The sequence below is a fragment of the Xiphophorus couchianus genome, chromosome 23 (assembly GCF_001444195.1).
Source record: "Xiphophorus couchianus chromosome 23, X_couchianus-1.0, whole genome shotgun sequence".
Lineage (NCBI taxonomy): Eukaryota > Metazoa > Chordata > Actinopteri > Cyprinodontiformes > Poeciliidae > Xiphophorus > Xiphophorus couchianus.
Window position 1 is genome coordinate 10,436,351 of NC_040250.1, and position 15,112 is coordinate 10,451,462.

At 35.9% G+C, this 15,112-nt stretch overlaps 1 long non-coding RNA gene across 1 annotated transcript in view; it reads right to left on the minus strand.

Annotated features, from left to right (window-relative positions):
- LOC114138857 (uncharacterized) overlaps positions 1-3,733 on the minus strand; it is a 28,566-nt gene extending 24,833 nt beyond the window's left edge. The window contains exon 1 of the long non-coding RNA XR_003594333.1: positions 3,694-3,733. This is a non-coding gene — a long non-coding RNA (uncharacterized LOC114138857). The remainder of the gene's footprint in view (positions 1-3,693) is intronic.
- Between the last annotated feature and the right edge of the window lie 11,379 nt (positions 3,734-15,112).

The following is a 15,112-nucleotide window of genomic DNA, read 5'->3' on the forward strand; positions in this document are numbered from 1 at the left end:
CCTTGAAATGTAGCTTTAGAAATGTAAAGTACTGTAAAATATAAAAAATAGAGTTTTGTCAAGTATTTGTTTATCAGAATAAGTAGTGTATGATGCTCAGTATGCTGCTTCATCAGGACTTTTTGGACTATTGTTTTATTTTATTTTATTTTCTATATTGATTGCTCACCTAACCATTTGGGGAACAAAGTTCAATGTGTTTTACATACTGTGAGCGCTGCCAAGTAGTCAAACAGAAAAAACTGAACAAAACTGAAAATAGGTCAGACCACCCTGTTGTTGGAACCACTTCAAAGCAAAGTGAGTGAATCTTCATCAGCGCAGACAGCGTCTGCATAGTGCAGACAAGATTAGGCAATGCAACATTTCACAATCATTCGAGTACATTTTCTGCGAAAGAAAAGTGAGCTCTGTTGTTTAACGAGGCGCAGTATTTTTGTTAAACGATGGGGAAAAGTTAACCGTATGTTGTAACTTTATAGGTACAATTAATTGATTAAGTGTCCTCAAAGAAAAGTGAATAACACAAATATTAAACAACCAGAAAATGGAAGACTACCTATTAAAAAGTTTCACTGATGTTGGGCGAAAATAGCCTAGCTTGTTCTCCTTTTTAATTTATCCATAAATTTATCTGTAAATTAGAAAGGAGGCCAGAGAGGTTCTTACAAGCCAAACTTGCTCCTTCCTGCCTTTTTGGGCTCTGCACTGTGCAGGGGTGCCCCCCTCAAACTGATCCAACAAAGTTGGGTGAATGAAAATGTCTTTGTATGCTGAAGTAATCAGAGATTATTTCACTGACCCTCCTATAAAACAGCTCTATGTTAAAAATCATCCTAGCGATCAGTAAATAGTATGAATAGCGCTTAAAACACATTGCATGAAGTTCCATCAGACCTAGCCTACAAATTCAAGATTTTGTAGTTCTCTTTAAGTCAGATCTTTATGTTCTGCAAACCACATGCTGTTGTTTAATTGCTGTAATTTGATAATGTGGAAACCTTGATTGCTGTTTGCTTTCACAAAGCTACAGTTTATGTAATCGGTTTGTAAAAAGTTCAACCATCAAGTCACAGCTGCATCTAGTTATGATGTTTATTTTATTGCAACAACAAACATCACCCACCTCTGGATTTTAATGCTGATCTCTTTCAAAATGAAGTAGAAGACAAAGCAGTTAGACACTGTCAGCTGTGAGCAGAAGCCCTATTACCTTGACATTGACACTGCAGTTTTCAAGACTTCAAAGTCTCGCTTAACCTAAAATAAATTTTTCCTGATATTTTGTACCTGAAGATGAATAAAAATAAGCCAGAAACTACAAATATTTCAAAATATAATGATAAAACAACTTTGGAAAGCTTCTTCTACTTGTCCTTGTGACAATGACAATAAAGATTTATCTTATCTTATCTATCTAAATGGCCACATTGGAAGTTCTTATGCCAAGTCTCCAGACCTGGAGGACAAAAAGGTAAACTTGTTTGGCTTTGGTAATGAGAAATATTTTTTGAGTAATCAAAGAGAGGCTTTTTAACCTTAAAACAACATATGCAGGTGGTAGCATCATGCATAATCTGTGATGATGAATTACAAAATTTCAAAGGAAAAATAAAGATGGAGCCATACCCACATATTTACTATTCAATCTCATAGAAATGGTGAACTGTTCAAAACTTATGCACCTTTGGTGGTTCAAATAGTAAAGTTATTTAAAGTGGTTAAATCACTTAATATAAAGATTCAAGGGCAGCTTTGATCTCTACCCTATTGGGAAATCTATGGACAATACTTTAAAGCCTATGTGTGCCAGTAGAGTAACAAAATTAAATTAGATCTGACAATGGAAGTCAAAACCTAGTATTGTTTCACTACTGCTTGCAATATATGTGGAAATATCATGGGAATGTACGTGTGTATATATTTGAGTCTGTACAGGATGTGTAGTCTCTACCTTGTATGGATTAGAGAAAAGTAAACTGCAGAAAACTCAAAGTTAAATGTATAATTCTTTTTCTGAAACTCCTTGTAGTAATTCTTTATATTAATTCCACCCTGGAAAACATGGGAAAAAAACTTTAAAAGCATGAAATAGATTAATGTAAACTTCTTACTAGAATTAGTAGTTTCTTTTCCAATTTAACATTTGGGTTGAAAGCAACAAGCGGGTCCAATAACAGAGATTAATGAATCAATGCTGCTTGTAATAAAGTTAATTTTAAATATTTTTTTCAGACTTAGAAACAATTGAGAAAAAAAAGATTAATGCTGACAGCACCAAAAGAAGCAGTGATGCTGCCTCTACTTTTCCTAGTGAAATGGCACTTACTCTATCTATAAACATTCTTCATCATACAAAATTTACGTTTTTAAATATTAAAAGCTCTAGGGACTTGAAAGCTCTAGGGACTTCTTAGAAAGGACGAGAGTTAAGCACAATTATATTTGTTGTAGTTTATTCTTTCCTAAATTAAAATGAGTTCTGTTACAGCAAATCTCACAGAGCTACTGTCAAAGTTAAACATTTTCTCCATAACCCAGAATAGATAAAAGATTATGCAAAAATCATGTCTATCTTGCAGCCTGGGTTGTCTGAGCAGTCCTCACATTAATGAACACTGTTTGGAGTCAGGTCTTTGACAACACTGCTGGTGTTCCTGTCCTGTTGGGTCATTATTCACAGTGACAAGTAAGCTGTGCGTAATGAACAACTCTGGTCCTGTGTTAAAGAGAATTTAGGCCTGTCCTATTTGAAGATAAAGATAGGTTATTGATCAAAGGTCTTAAACAATTACCTTCTCACCTGGATTTCTATTATGCACCAGCTGTGATTGCTGAGGTTCTTAGGCTGCAGGAGACGATACAAAGAAACAGTGAAGCTGCAGATCTCAATTGCTGTTGTCCTGCAACTTTTAGATCTCTTCATGCATCAGCAAACCTGACTCAAATAATTAGGTCATTAGCAGGACTCTAGAAATGGGTTGCATGCTACGGAGGCAATTTCACAATATGATTCAGGGACGCATCTAAACGTTGCTGAATACCAACCCTGGAGGACCAGCTTTTGAGACACCGAAAGTACGTAATAAGATTGATAGGAAAGATGCATTAGTCAGCAGATGCAAAACATGATTTAAAAAGACAACAGAGGTGTACAGTGGCTATAAAAAACAGCTTAACATTTTGGCCTTGTTTTCATGCTGATCAGAACATATAATCACCACGTTCACAGCTTTACAATTGACCCCCATCTATTCAGTTCCATATTTGTGGATTTTTCAGTGGAAAACTGCAAATTATTCTCTGAATATTTGCCAATTTGTGGATTTCTTCTTAGAGCATGTATAAAACATAAAACAAATGCAGCTTGAGAAGCTAAAAATACCTAGCTGCAATGAATGATGACATATTTGCTGTCGTTTGTGACAAAATGCTTCAGTTTGTGTTCACCACTTGTCCCTTACTCTTATTTCTGATTCATGTACTTTCTATAGTTGGTTAGAATGTTTAAATTTAAACATTACTTTGCAACTTTGCTTCACTTACTTTCCCGGGTTTGTTTGTGTTAGCATCATGTTAGAGTTTCCATCTATTTATATGTTTAGGTTAAAGCTACTTCTACTTCTGGACTAATTGAATTTGCTTATTTTGTTTCAAAGTATATTTATGGTATTTGTTTTCCTTTTTACTCACCATTGTTTGTTCCTTGTAGAACTGCAGGAGTATCGGAGGGGCCGGCCCAGTATTTCCTGCTTAAATTGTTGGATGATGTCATTGATTACCTTGCTGGGTTCTACCAATTAGAGGGTTTTCTTTGGAGTATTGTTTGGTTTGTTTTTCTTTAAAGTAACTTTTTGAGTTATCTTGTATTACTGTACACGGTTTATTTTGCAGACAATTTTGATATGTAGATGAGTTTGTAAATTAGATTAATAATTTTATTCTTGTTTCTCTGATTAGATTTCGTTTTTTTTTTTACTTGTTTAATTGTGGCTTGGTCCACTTAAGTGCAGGTGTGTTGCCAACTGGCTATAAAAACAGTGAGTCCTTGGAAGCTCAGGATGGTGATGGTGCAATTAAATATCGAAATAAAGCTTTTAGATTGTTAAAGAGAAATCAGAATTTTCAGAATTTTATTGAATATAAAAGGTCACAAGCTCTGGTTAAACGAACGGTGAAAAATGCAAAAAAGGTTTATTGGAGTAATTTTTGTGATTCTGTAGGTAGGGAAACAAAGATTTCAAAAGTCTGGGGAATGATAAAGAGAATGAATGGAATTAGAAGGGAATATGGATATCCAGTTTTGAAAGATGGAAATGATATTGCTGTGACTGAGGAGGAGAAAGCAAATATGTTAGTTAAAAAATTTGTTAAAGTTCATAGTTGTAATAATTTAAGCGCAGAAGAAAACCGCAGAAGAAATTGTACAATTAATGAAAATGTAAATTTATTAGAAGAAAATGTAAGAAATAATGATTTATTGAATAGTCCCTTTTCTTTATTTGAATTAAACAATGCCTTAGGAAAATCAAAAAATTCATCTCCAGGAAAAGATAATATTTCTTATATTATGGTTAATAAGCTTAGCAATTCATCTAAGAAGGTTTTATTGGAATTCTATAATAAGATATGGGAAGTGGGTATTTTACCTCTGGCATGGAAAGAAGCAATCATAGTTCCAATCTTAAAACCAGGTAAAGATCAGTCAAATCCAGCAAGTTACAGACCCATTGCTTTAACTTCTCATATTTGTAAAATAATGGAGAGAATGGTAAATGAAAGATTGAGCTACTTTGTTGAAAAGAGGGGATATTTATCAAAATGTCAAAGTGGATTTAGAAAAGGGAGAAGCACTATGGATCCTTTATTATGTTTAGAACATGAAATCAGAAAAGGGCAAGTTAACAAGGAGAGTGTAGTGGCTGTTTTCTTTGATATAGAGAAAGCTTATGATATGATGTGGAAAGATGGATTTTTAATTAAATTGAAAAAAATGGGAATTAATGGATCAATGTTTTATTGGATAAAAGATTTTTTACAAGATAGATCAATACAAGTAAGAATAGGACAACAATTGTCAGAAAAGGTTTTTGTTGAGAATGGCACACCTCAGGGAAGTATAGTGAGTCCCTTGTTTTTTTCTATTATGATTAATGATATGTTTGACAATTTGGAAAGTGGAATGGGGTGTTCTTTATTTGCTGATGATGGAGCAATATGGAAGAGGGGAAAAAATTTAAAGTTTATTGTTAAAAAGATACAAGAAGCAATTAGAATTATAGAAGACTGGTCATTTAAATGGGGATTTAAAATTTCTATAGACAAAACAAAGACTTTATTTTTTACAAGGAAGAAAGCATCTAAAACTTTAAAACTGCAACTATATAATCATGAATTAGAAAGGGTAAGGGAATTTAAGTTTTTGGGTTTATGGTTGGATGAAAAACTTACTTGGAAAAATCATATTCAAAAAGTAGAGAATAAATGTAAGAGAGTTTTAAATGTAATGAGGTGTTTGGTGGGAAGTGAATGGGGTGCTGAGAGGAAGGCATTGAAATCAATATATACTGGGTTAATAAGGTCTGTATTTGATTATGGAAGTATTGTATTTGGGTCAGCATCAGAAACACTATTAAAAAAATTAGATAGTATTCAGTATCAAGCCTTGAGGTTATGTACAGGAGCAGTTAGAACAACTCCAACGTCAGCTTTGCTAATAGAAATGGGAGAGATGCCACTTAATCTCAGAAGATTACAGTTAAAGTCCAATTATTGGTGTAATTTAAAGGGCCATGATGGAAATCATCCATGTCAAGACATTTTAAAATCTAGTTGGGAAAAAGAAAAGAAGAAATTACATTCTTTTGGATGGGAGATAGAAAATGTTATAAAAGATTTTGGTTTATCTGATATAAACATTAGTCAAACAGTTCCTCTTTCACCAGTTTATCCGTCTCTATTTCATAATAAAGTTGTTGATTTAACTTTGTTGGAGAAAAGGAAAGGAGAAAACATTTCAGATCCATATTTGGTTCAATCATATTTAGACAGTAAGTACTATGGATATGTCCAAGTTTTTACAGATGCGTCTAAAAACTCAAATAGCAGTAATGGGGTATCTTTCATTGTTCCAGAATTCAAAGTTAAAAAATGTAAAAGAATTACTGATGGAGTATCAGTTTATACTGGAGAGATGATGGGAATTATTTTAGCTTTAGGATGGATTGAGGAAGTCCGTCCATTAAGAAGCATAGTATGCTCTGATTCAAGTTCTTCTTTATATTCATTAAAAAATAATCATGCTATTAGTAGACCGGATCTTTTATTAGAAATTCAGTTGATAACATATAGAATTCAAGCAATGGGGTTATTAGTTATATTTACATGGATACCATCACATATAGGAATAAGAGGGAATGAGTTGGCTGATAAATATGCGAAACTAGCTTCAAAATATAGTGATATTGATATATTAGTTCCATTTAGTAGAGAAGAAATCAAATCTATTATTAAACAAAAGGTTAAGGAAAGATGGCAGAGACAGTGGGAGGAAGATAGAACTGGTAGATGGATGTACAGTATTCAAAGAAAAGTTGGTGCAATGAGGAGAACGGGACGAAATAGAAAAGAGGAAACAGTTATATCTAGGTTGCGTTTTGGACATACAAGGTTAAACAGTAATTTATTTAAAATAGGAAAACATCGAACTGGAAGTTGTGATTTTTGTGGTCAAGAAGAGACAATAAAACATGTTTTGTTATTCTGTACCAAATATTCTGTTGAGAGAAGGAAATTAGTTTGCCGGTTACAAGAAAATAAATTACAGTTAAATTTACAAGATATATTGGGAAAAATTTCTAATTCTAAAGATATAAGTTATTTAATTAATTATCTTAAGAAAACAAAATTGATAGAAAAGATTTAAGTGTTGTTATTTTATTATTATTATTATTTTTATTTTTATTTTATTTTATTTATTTATTTTTTTTTATTTTATTGTTTTGTTTTGTTTTGAGGGGGGTGTATATAGTTAGCGTCCCGATCCACACTCCATTCCAGTAGATGGCGGTAATGCACATCTAAAAGTTGTTTGCCAACCGCCATAAAAAAGGAAAAGAAGAAGAAGAAGAAGAAGCTCAGGATGGTTATCAGAGTCAAAAGTAACAAAGAAAAGTCATCGGAAGAATCTGGAACTGGTGGCTGATGCTATTTTTTTTTTCACCTTGACCATAAAACTTCCAATCCAGGTGCACCTTTAAGTTTCCTTGACTCTGATTAGCTATATATACCCTCACGAGCGGCGCAAAGGAAAGCCACAAGTTTAGCTTCTGTGGCAAAACACTGAGGAATTTTAAGGCATATTTTGTTTTTGAACTATTAAAATATGCATTCATAAACATTGTTCAAATTCAAAAATACTTTATTAATCCCAAAGGGAAGTTAAATTAGAGGGGGTATCAAGCTTTTTTGGATTTCATCTCGGGCAGTTGGGATACCTTTTCTAAATGGAGACATTTATGTAAAGGATTGTAGACTTTGTATATGGTGTGTGTTCTATGTGTTTCAATTAACAAATTCTGCTAAAAGTATTTTACATCACTGTAGAGGAAAGCGATTTTCTTTTCTTTTAGTTCTGAAATATTGAAGCGTTTACGGGCATGAACGGCCAGGGTATGTTCATGCCTCAGGCTCACTTCCTAAAGAGTTCATTTTTGTCTCAGAATATTCTCACCCTTTAAATCTTCTTATTTGAAGATGCTTGTGTAAAGCATGACTAATCATGCTGATCATCAGTTTCTGTCAAAAGATATTTGGAAATCTGTCAAATAGTTGATAGCACAATTAAGTTTCCTTTCATGGTTACTTGAGCTTTGATAATCACTCACTAGTTTTTCAGTCTTGACCAAAATATATCTTCCAACATCAAAATTAATATAATCATTCATACAGAGTTGAAACATTCATAATGCCATTTTGAGTGTATTGTTTTTTTGTTATGAAGCACATGATGGATATGTTGTATTTCTACAGACAAAATCAACTATTGTATTTAAAACTGTCACCTCAGCTTTCTTGAGCTGTTAAATGAGTGGGAGAGAGATTTCAGTGTGATTTACAAAGAGAAACATGATTCTGTAATGATGACAGTAAAAGGTGCTTTGTGACCTTTTGATTGTGTGCTAGAATTTGTTAGGAGTGAATTAATGATCACCATTATAATGACTGTGAAAATCCAATAATTCATCAAAAGACCTTTTGGGCTTTTTTTGGCTAATTGTTCTCTCCTCCCAGCCTGCCTCTGGTACAGCAGCTTTTTGCATTTCTTCCATTTAATTTCTTCCTCATTTCAGAGTTAATGATAAAGCTGCTCTGTTCCCTCTGAGCCTTGAAGCTGACTCTGAGTTTTTGCAGTATTCAGCAGGGAAGGTTATTCTTGGTGCAGCCGATGAAATATATATATTTTTAAAAATCGTTTGTTTTTCTTTTCTTTGTGTTTAAGACCAAGCCACCATCCTTATTAACCACTTGTCACAATGTCCTTGAACCGGTGCCAGTGCAAATAAATTGGTGCTGCTGGGTTCATACATTTTCTATATTTAAGAGACAGCTGGAGAAATTCAAAAGGAAGGAGTGTGTGCGGATATATGCGTGTCTTTGTTTGTGTTTAACACTTCAAAAGGGAAGAAAGCCCCTTACCAGAAGGGACTTTTCCGTCGACAGGTGGATTGTCCAGGTTTTACAACATAAAGAGGATTTTGCAGGCAGCGTTTCTGCTTCTCAACTGATAACAGTGTCATGGTCCCCCATAGAGAAGGTCTAACCTTAGATCTAAGGAGGGCTCCCTCTCATCTGACTTAACACCCAGAGCTCCATCTTTCACCAGTTCTCCTGCACTTCCCTGTCAGGATCTTCCAGGACTTTAATCAGTTTTCTGTGCAGACATCCCAAGCACCTGCTGTACTTTCTGTTCTCCCTTTTCTGTTCCCGTTGTTGTTTTTGACTTTTGGTGTATCTGAAAGAAGCAGCAGATGTGAGACTATCAAAGCATACCAGCGTGCAGCATCAGATAGCTAAATGTTTATCCTCAGCTTCCCCTGACTCTCAAATCACACCAAAGTAATGTCTGTTTTTATTTCTGTCAAGATAGCTAGTCAATTACAAGGAGGGTTTGTTTGAAGGTATTCATGACAGAGATCAAAAAGCAACCGCACAAGCTGGCACACAGTTTCAAAATTATACATCATGTAGAAGTGTTTTATTTACACTGAAAACAGACCCAAGGTAACTCAGTTGGTAGCACAGTTGCCTCACGTCTTGCAGCAAGAAAGTCCTGGGTTTGAATCCCAGTCTGGGGTCGTTTTGCATGACGCTTGCATGTTCGCCCCATTTATGTGCATGTTCTCTCTGGGTACTCTGGCTTCCTCCCACAGTCTAAACATGATGGCTAGATTAATTGGTCTCTCTAAATGACTTTTAGGAAGGAGTTTGTGTGATGAACCTGGACAAAAAGGACTATTTTAAAGACACGGTTTCACTAAAGATAGAAAACTAAACTGAATGCAATTAATATTCCTTGGTACTAATTTGAGCAAACAGCAGAAAGGAAGTCTCTCTTTTCGTTACCTCTAAATTCCTCCATGGTCTTTCTTGTGATTCATCCCTCCTCCTTTAATCTTCGCTAGCTCAAGGGCTGAGCTGCTCTTTTGGACCCTCTTTCACACATTCATTCAGGTCAGCATATGACGTCATCCACTGCCCTCTTCTTCTGTGAACTAATTGGACTCTGTCCTCTTTGTGGCCTTCAGGGAGGCACACATAATTAATGCAGAAAGACAGGAAGTGTCATGTCTAGAGTTTGCTAACCACACCCTTTTAATTGGTGAGAGTGAGAGGTGGAGGGCAGTGCAAAGGGCTGCAGTGATTCTTGGATAATTATGTGGTTTTGTCCGTTGTGGATGGAAGTTGAATGTTGAAGATGGAAAAATGGGAGCTGGAGTGTGCCTTCTGAGCATGCATGTCAAAAAGAAAAAAAATTGTCTCAAGTTTTATTTTTGTATTTTTATTGACATAGTTCTTTTGAGATTTCAATACTATGAGATATTCATGAGGTAATCATTTTTGGTGAAAGCAGAGAGAGCTGGGATCGAACATTTCGAGATGGACATAAAACAAATCAGGCAATAAACTTATGAAAATGGATAGAAAATATGGAAAAAGCCAAAACTAACAAGACATTTATACTAGAGGGCATATTTCTAATAAGAACAATTAATGTGACAGACATGTTTTTGGACAAGGAAGGTAGCAAGAGTACCTGGAAGAAACCCAACCTGGAGAAAAACCATAACCACTGCCCCACAATACAGCCCTGCCTAAAAATAGATTTTTCCAGTTAAATAAATAGATACAGGACTTTACACTGGAAATAATTAACAGCATGAGGGTGAGAATTTGTTGACTAGTCAATCAATCATCCAATCCCTAATCATGGCTATTCAGCGTGAGATTTTAAAGTGACAGTCGTCTCTTTACTATCCTAAAAAGTGTTCTGCTCTGGCAAACGGCATCGTCAGAGCCAGCTGCTATTCACATAGGATTTTAGAAGTTTTATTCCCAAGAAGTAATGTAATTATCCCCTTCCATACAAATCTGGAATCATATATTGAGTTACTGCCAAAACAGCAAAGTAGGGCCCAATAAACACAATAATCATTTCCTCATTTTACTACTCTCCTGATGTTATTTTCTTAATCAGCCTCCTCCTTAACACAGTACACACTGGGTCTGTCAGCCTTGTGCTAAGTTTGTCTCTGGGCCAATGCATGTGATGCTTATCTGCACAGATGGCACACTTGATGCCAGGATATCATGACCAGCAAGCTGCATTACACAACTGCCAAAATGCATTAGATTGCCCACTCACTGTCTTGGTCCTGTTGTGTTGCAGAGCAGAATCCCTGAGGCATTATAACAGGAACTGGGTCTCCCCCGAGATGTAAACAAATGAATTTGCCTGCCCTCATTGCTACATTGATCTGGCTTTATTTTACTGACCTCGGTGATAGTCTAATGCCCTTGTTGTTGATAAGGACTCTGAGATAAAGGGAGGTTAAGGGCTCTTAGTTTGTGCTGTGTGTAATACTTACATCAATATTCATGATGATAGAGGACTCCAGAGACCAAACAGCCTTTGTGTGGATTTAATCCAATTTACAGAATCATACCATGACAAAACACCAATCTATTTTCTCTAACTCTTTAATAAAGCAACCTCAACACACAGTTTCTGGACCATAAAACATTGATAAGACATTTATTATATTCTCCACAGTGCATTACATGACTCAGACAATGATATGCCAGGTTGTTCACTGGGAGCCTATTTAATAAGATCGAGCGCTGATGGGCAAGAGAATCACCTCATCTGCCCAGGTACAAATGATTATTCACTAATCACAAGCAAGAAAAAGAGTATGGAAGGAGATCAGAACAGATGACGGGAAGTAATGAGAGTTAACAATGAAATGTGGTGAAGGACAAAATGACAGAAGAGACTGATGAAAACGAAAGTGAGAGGAGAAAACTGAGATGTGAAGGGAGAATATGGGAAAGCAAGACAAGTGGCTAGAATTCACATCTGTCAGCTCAGCTTTCTTTCACTGAAGAGAGGACATTGGAATTAATGAGACATCTTCAGCTTTCAGATTTGGCATTTTCAGTATCCTGGCTGAGATGTAAAGTAAGATTTAATGATTTGAAAATAGATTAATGAGTTGCGGGCTCGAGTTTGGATGGATGAAGTTTGATTTGTTGGTTTACACTTCTAACAAAGATGGTCTGCACATTTAAAAGTCATGCAAAACAAAAGGTTTGCTTTTTGGTTATGTACATGACATTTATTCTTAAAGAAAAAAAACTTGCTTTTAGCACCTGCATTTTGCAAAAGTACAATAAAATATCACAGTACAGTGTTTTAAAAATTTAATTTTTTTAAATAAATGTTGCTTGTATTTTATGCCTAGATTTTTTTGCAAAACATTCAGAGTTACACTCATCTTCATGTGACCACAGAATACACCATTTCATCAAAGGTCTTTATTGTCCTGCTGAAAGGGGAACCTTCAGTCCCTCCTTTCAGCAGGACAATATCACCCCAAGTACACAGTCCAGTGTACTTGGGGTGATATTTTCCTTCCACCTGTCTGCTGTGCTTCCACCTGTCTGCTGTGCTCCTAGGTCTTCAGAAGGTCTTAAACAAACATCTGGAGCTTTTACTGAACAGCTGGATCAATATGGAGATTAAATAACAGAATACTGTTTGTGGTGACTTCTGAGGACCAGGGAATTCATTCAGGGGTATATACTGCAAGCAAATGGGGCTAAAGACATATCTACATGCATATCACACTTTGCAAGTTAGTTAGCAAAATGTCTGCATTTGCGAAATGTAAAAGGGGTGTAAACCCTTATACACAGCACTGCAGAATGGACTCAAAAACAGACCTCAAGGTTAGTTTGACAATTTCTTTTGCAGGTTTATTACTGAAGGATAACAACAGGGTAGTATTTTTCCCATAGGCAGATCGATGTCAGATGGGCGGACATATGTCCAATAAGGTTACTGATCCTTAAGGCGGGAGTGCCTGATCTGATATTGAGTGTAGAACAATTGGAAAGAGTGCACAAGGTCAATTAGCTAGGCTGATGGCAAAAAGCAAAAGAAAAGCCCTGGTTTTTGTCCCCAAACCAGCATGAACAACAATCTGTTGGTTTGTGGAGGTAGGATTAAATCCAAGGTTGATAAGATGAATACTGGCCCGAGAGCATCCCCACAATGAATGTCTTTACAAGGACAAAAAAGCGAATAGGAAGCACATCTGGTAATAATGCAAAGGTTTTTTATGGAAGCTTCCATAGCATTGGCTGCTTGTAAGAAAGTTTGTCTCTAGTTTTGAAGATACAACTCCAAAAGCTCCAAAAGTGTGTTTCAAAATTAATTATTACCCTAGAAAATAAAATGGAAAGGTCAAATGTGATTTATAATTTTTATTTCATACTAAGGTTTTAGGGTTTTTCAAGTTTAAAATATGTTTGGTTTTTAACTTAAAATGTAGTCATCTCCGTCATACATATCAACACTCCATACCTGTGCAAAGGATCAACTGAATCAAATTTAAAGGCTGTATTTGGTGTTTTAGTCTCAGCAGCTCAAGTACTTTATTCATACCGGGAGTCATACCGAGATCATTCATACCGCGACCGGGAGTCGCGGGTTCGACTCCCGGTCCCGACAACCTTTGCCGCATGTCCTCCTTCAAAAATGGCGCCGGCTCAGCTGGCTGCCTGCAGACGCAGCTCCCGTCGTGTGTGTGTTAATCTGTGTATAAAAAATTCTTGCTGTAACTGCGAAATAATTTCCCTGCTGGGATGAATAAAGTAATTCTTCTTCTTCTTCTTCTATATAAATCCTGATCCATCCACAAGTTGTAACTATAAAACTTTCACTTGCTTTAGTGTCTTTTGCCTTCTCTGTTAGAAGTTGTTTTATTCTACCAGACAGCCTCTTTCTGCCGTCAGTGTCTAGTGGCGACTGTGAAAGTTCCTGCATTATGTTGTGGGAGCATAAGCAACAATTAGGGCACAACATTAATTACTGTGACACTGTGCATCTATATAAGACAAGAGAAATACAATTTCGCACTTTGAATCCATTTGATGATTTTCATAAAGAAACTTCTTACAGGTCTGTTATACAACATTTAGTAGTCTGTGAGCTTTTTTTAATGACGAGAAGACGTGTTGCTGCCTCAAGGTCTGCAACAAAGCAACAACTTTACAGTTGCAGTACTTGCTTGGGGAAAGTTTGGGTAACTACTTTGTACGTTAAACTAAGGACTGATCCCAGAAATAATAATCTTCTTATCTAAATCTCAGAAACAGATGAAAAAGATATTTTCCACACGTAAATATGTTCCAGTTCTACATACTGAATTATATCTCCAGCTCCTGGTGTGCAGTTCTGCATATTATGTAAAAATCTGCAGCTATGAAGTGTTGTGGATTCATGGGGAGCTGTATCTTTCTCCTCGTTCCATCTCTGCCTAATTGAGGCGTGAGGGTTGAGAATATATTAGCATACGTAAATCTCTGCCTGCACCGTTCGCAGTTGTGACGTTGTGGTTTATGTGCGTGACATGATTTGATGAGAACAAAGAATGCGTAGAGTAATAAAAAATTTCAACCAATATAGTCTTTGGTCCTGTATATGTTTTAATTTCTGTCCTTCTTGAGCTTAATAATGATGTGGATCTGTAATATTAGATCAGCACCATGTTCTTCCTCGGGAGAACATCTTTTACAAGCAAGTTTCTTAAATTTTTCTGAATATCCACCAGGCTAAGTCCTAAACAGTAATATTTGATATATCAGAGTAAAGATGCATATGTAATTGGCAAGTTACTACAAGCTATGTTTTTCAACTTTGTTAGAAAAGGATGTGAACGCTGATAAGGTAGTGGAATCAGATTACAGTTTCAGTTTTTTTCCATGTGCTCTTTAAAGTGTATTTAGATCTATTTACAAAGCTTTGAACTCCAGGGGCCTGAGTGAAGTGAAGTTAGTTGTAAGTTATTTTACAGACACGGTCTCCTGTCTTATTTACATAAATAAAACCACAATGTAAGTAAAATCAGACATGTGTGGAGAAGAAGAAAGATAATCCAATGAAAACGTTTTGAGGGTGGAGTCAGACTTCTAACCCCACCCACTATCCAACCCCACCCCATTACGCAGTCTGTACCCAGAACCCTCTCTGTGCCCTGAGTAGGATACTTCTCTTATTGAACAGGCATCCTGTTCATTAGTTTCGTTACTGCTACCAACTAGTGACTGGAGGTCAGCTAGTTTATTGTTCAAGCATAAATAAAATACATTAATGCTAAATACCTCCTGCCTCTCTGGCCCCCTCAGACACTTCGGCCCATTATTTGAGAAATAGTGGTGTAGCTGGTGCTTTGTCAAAGTTTGTCGTGTTCTCATAAAATTTTGTTGGAGTTTTATGAACATTCAGACTGGTTAGCTAAAAGAAATGGTCCTTTCTGCATTTGATGAC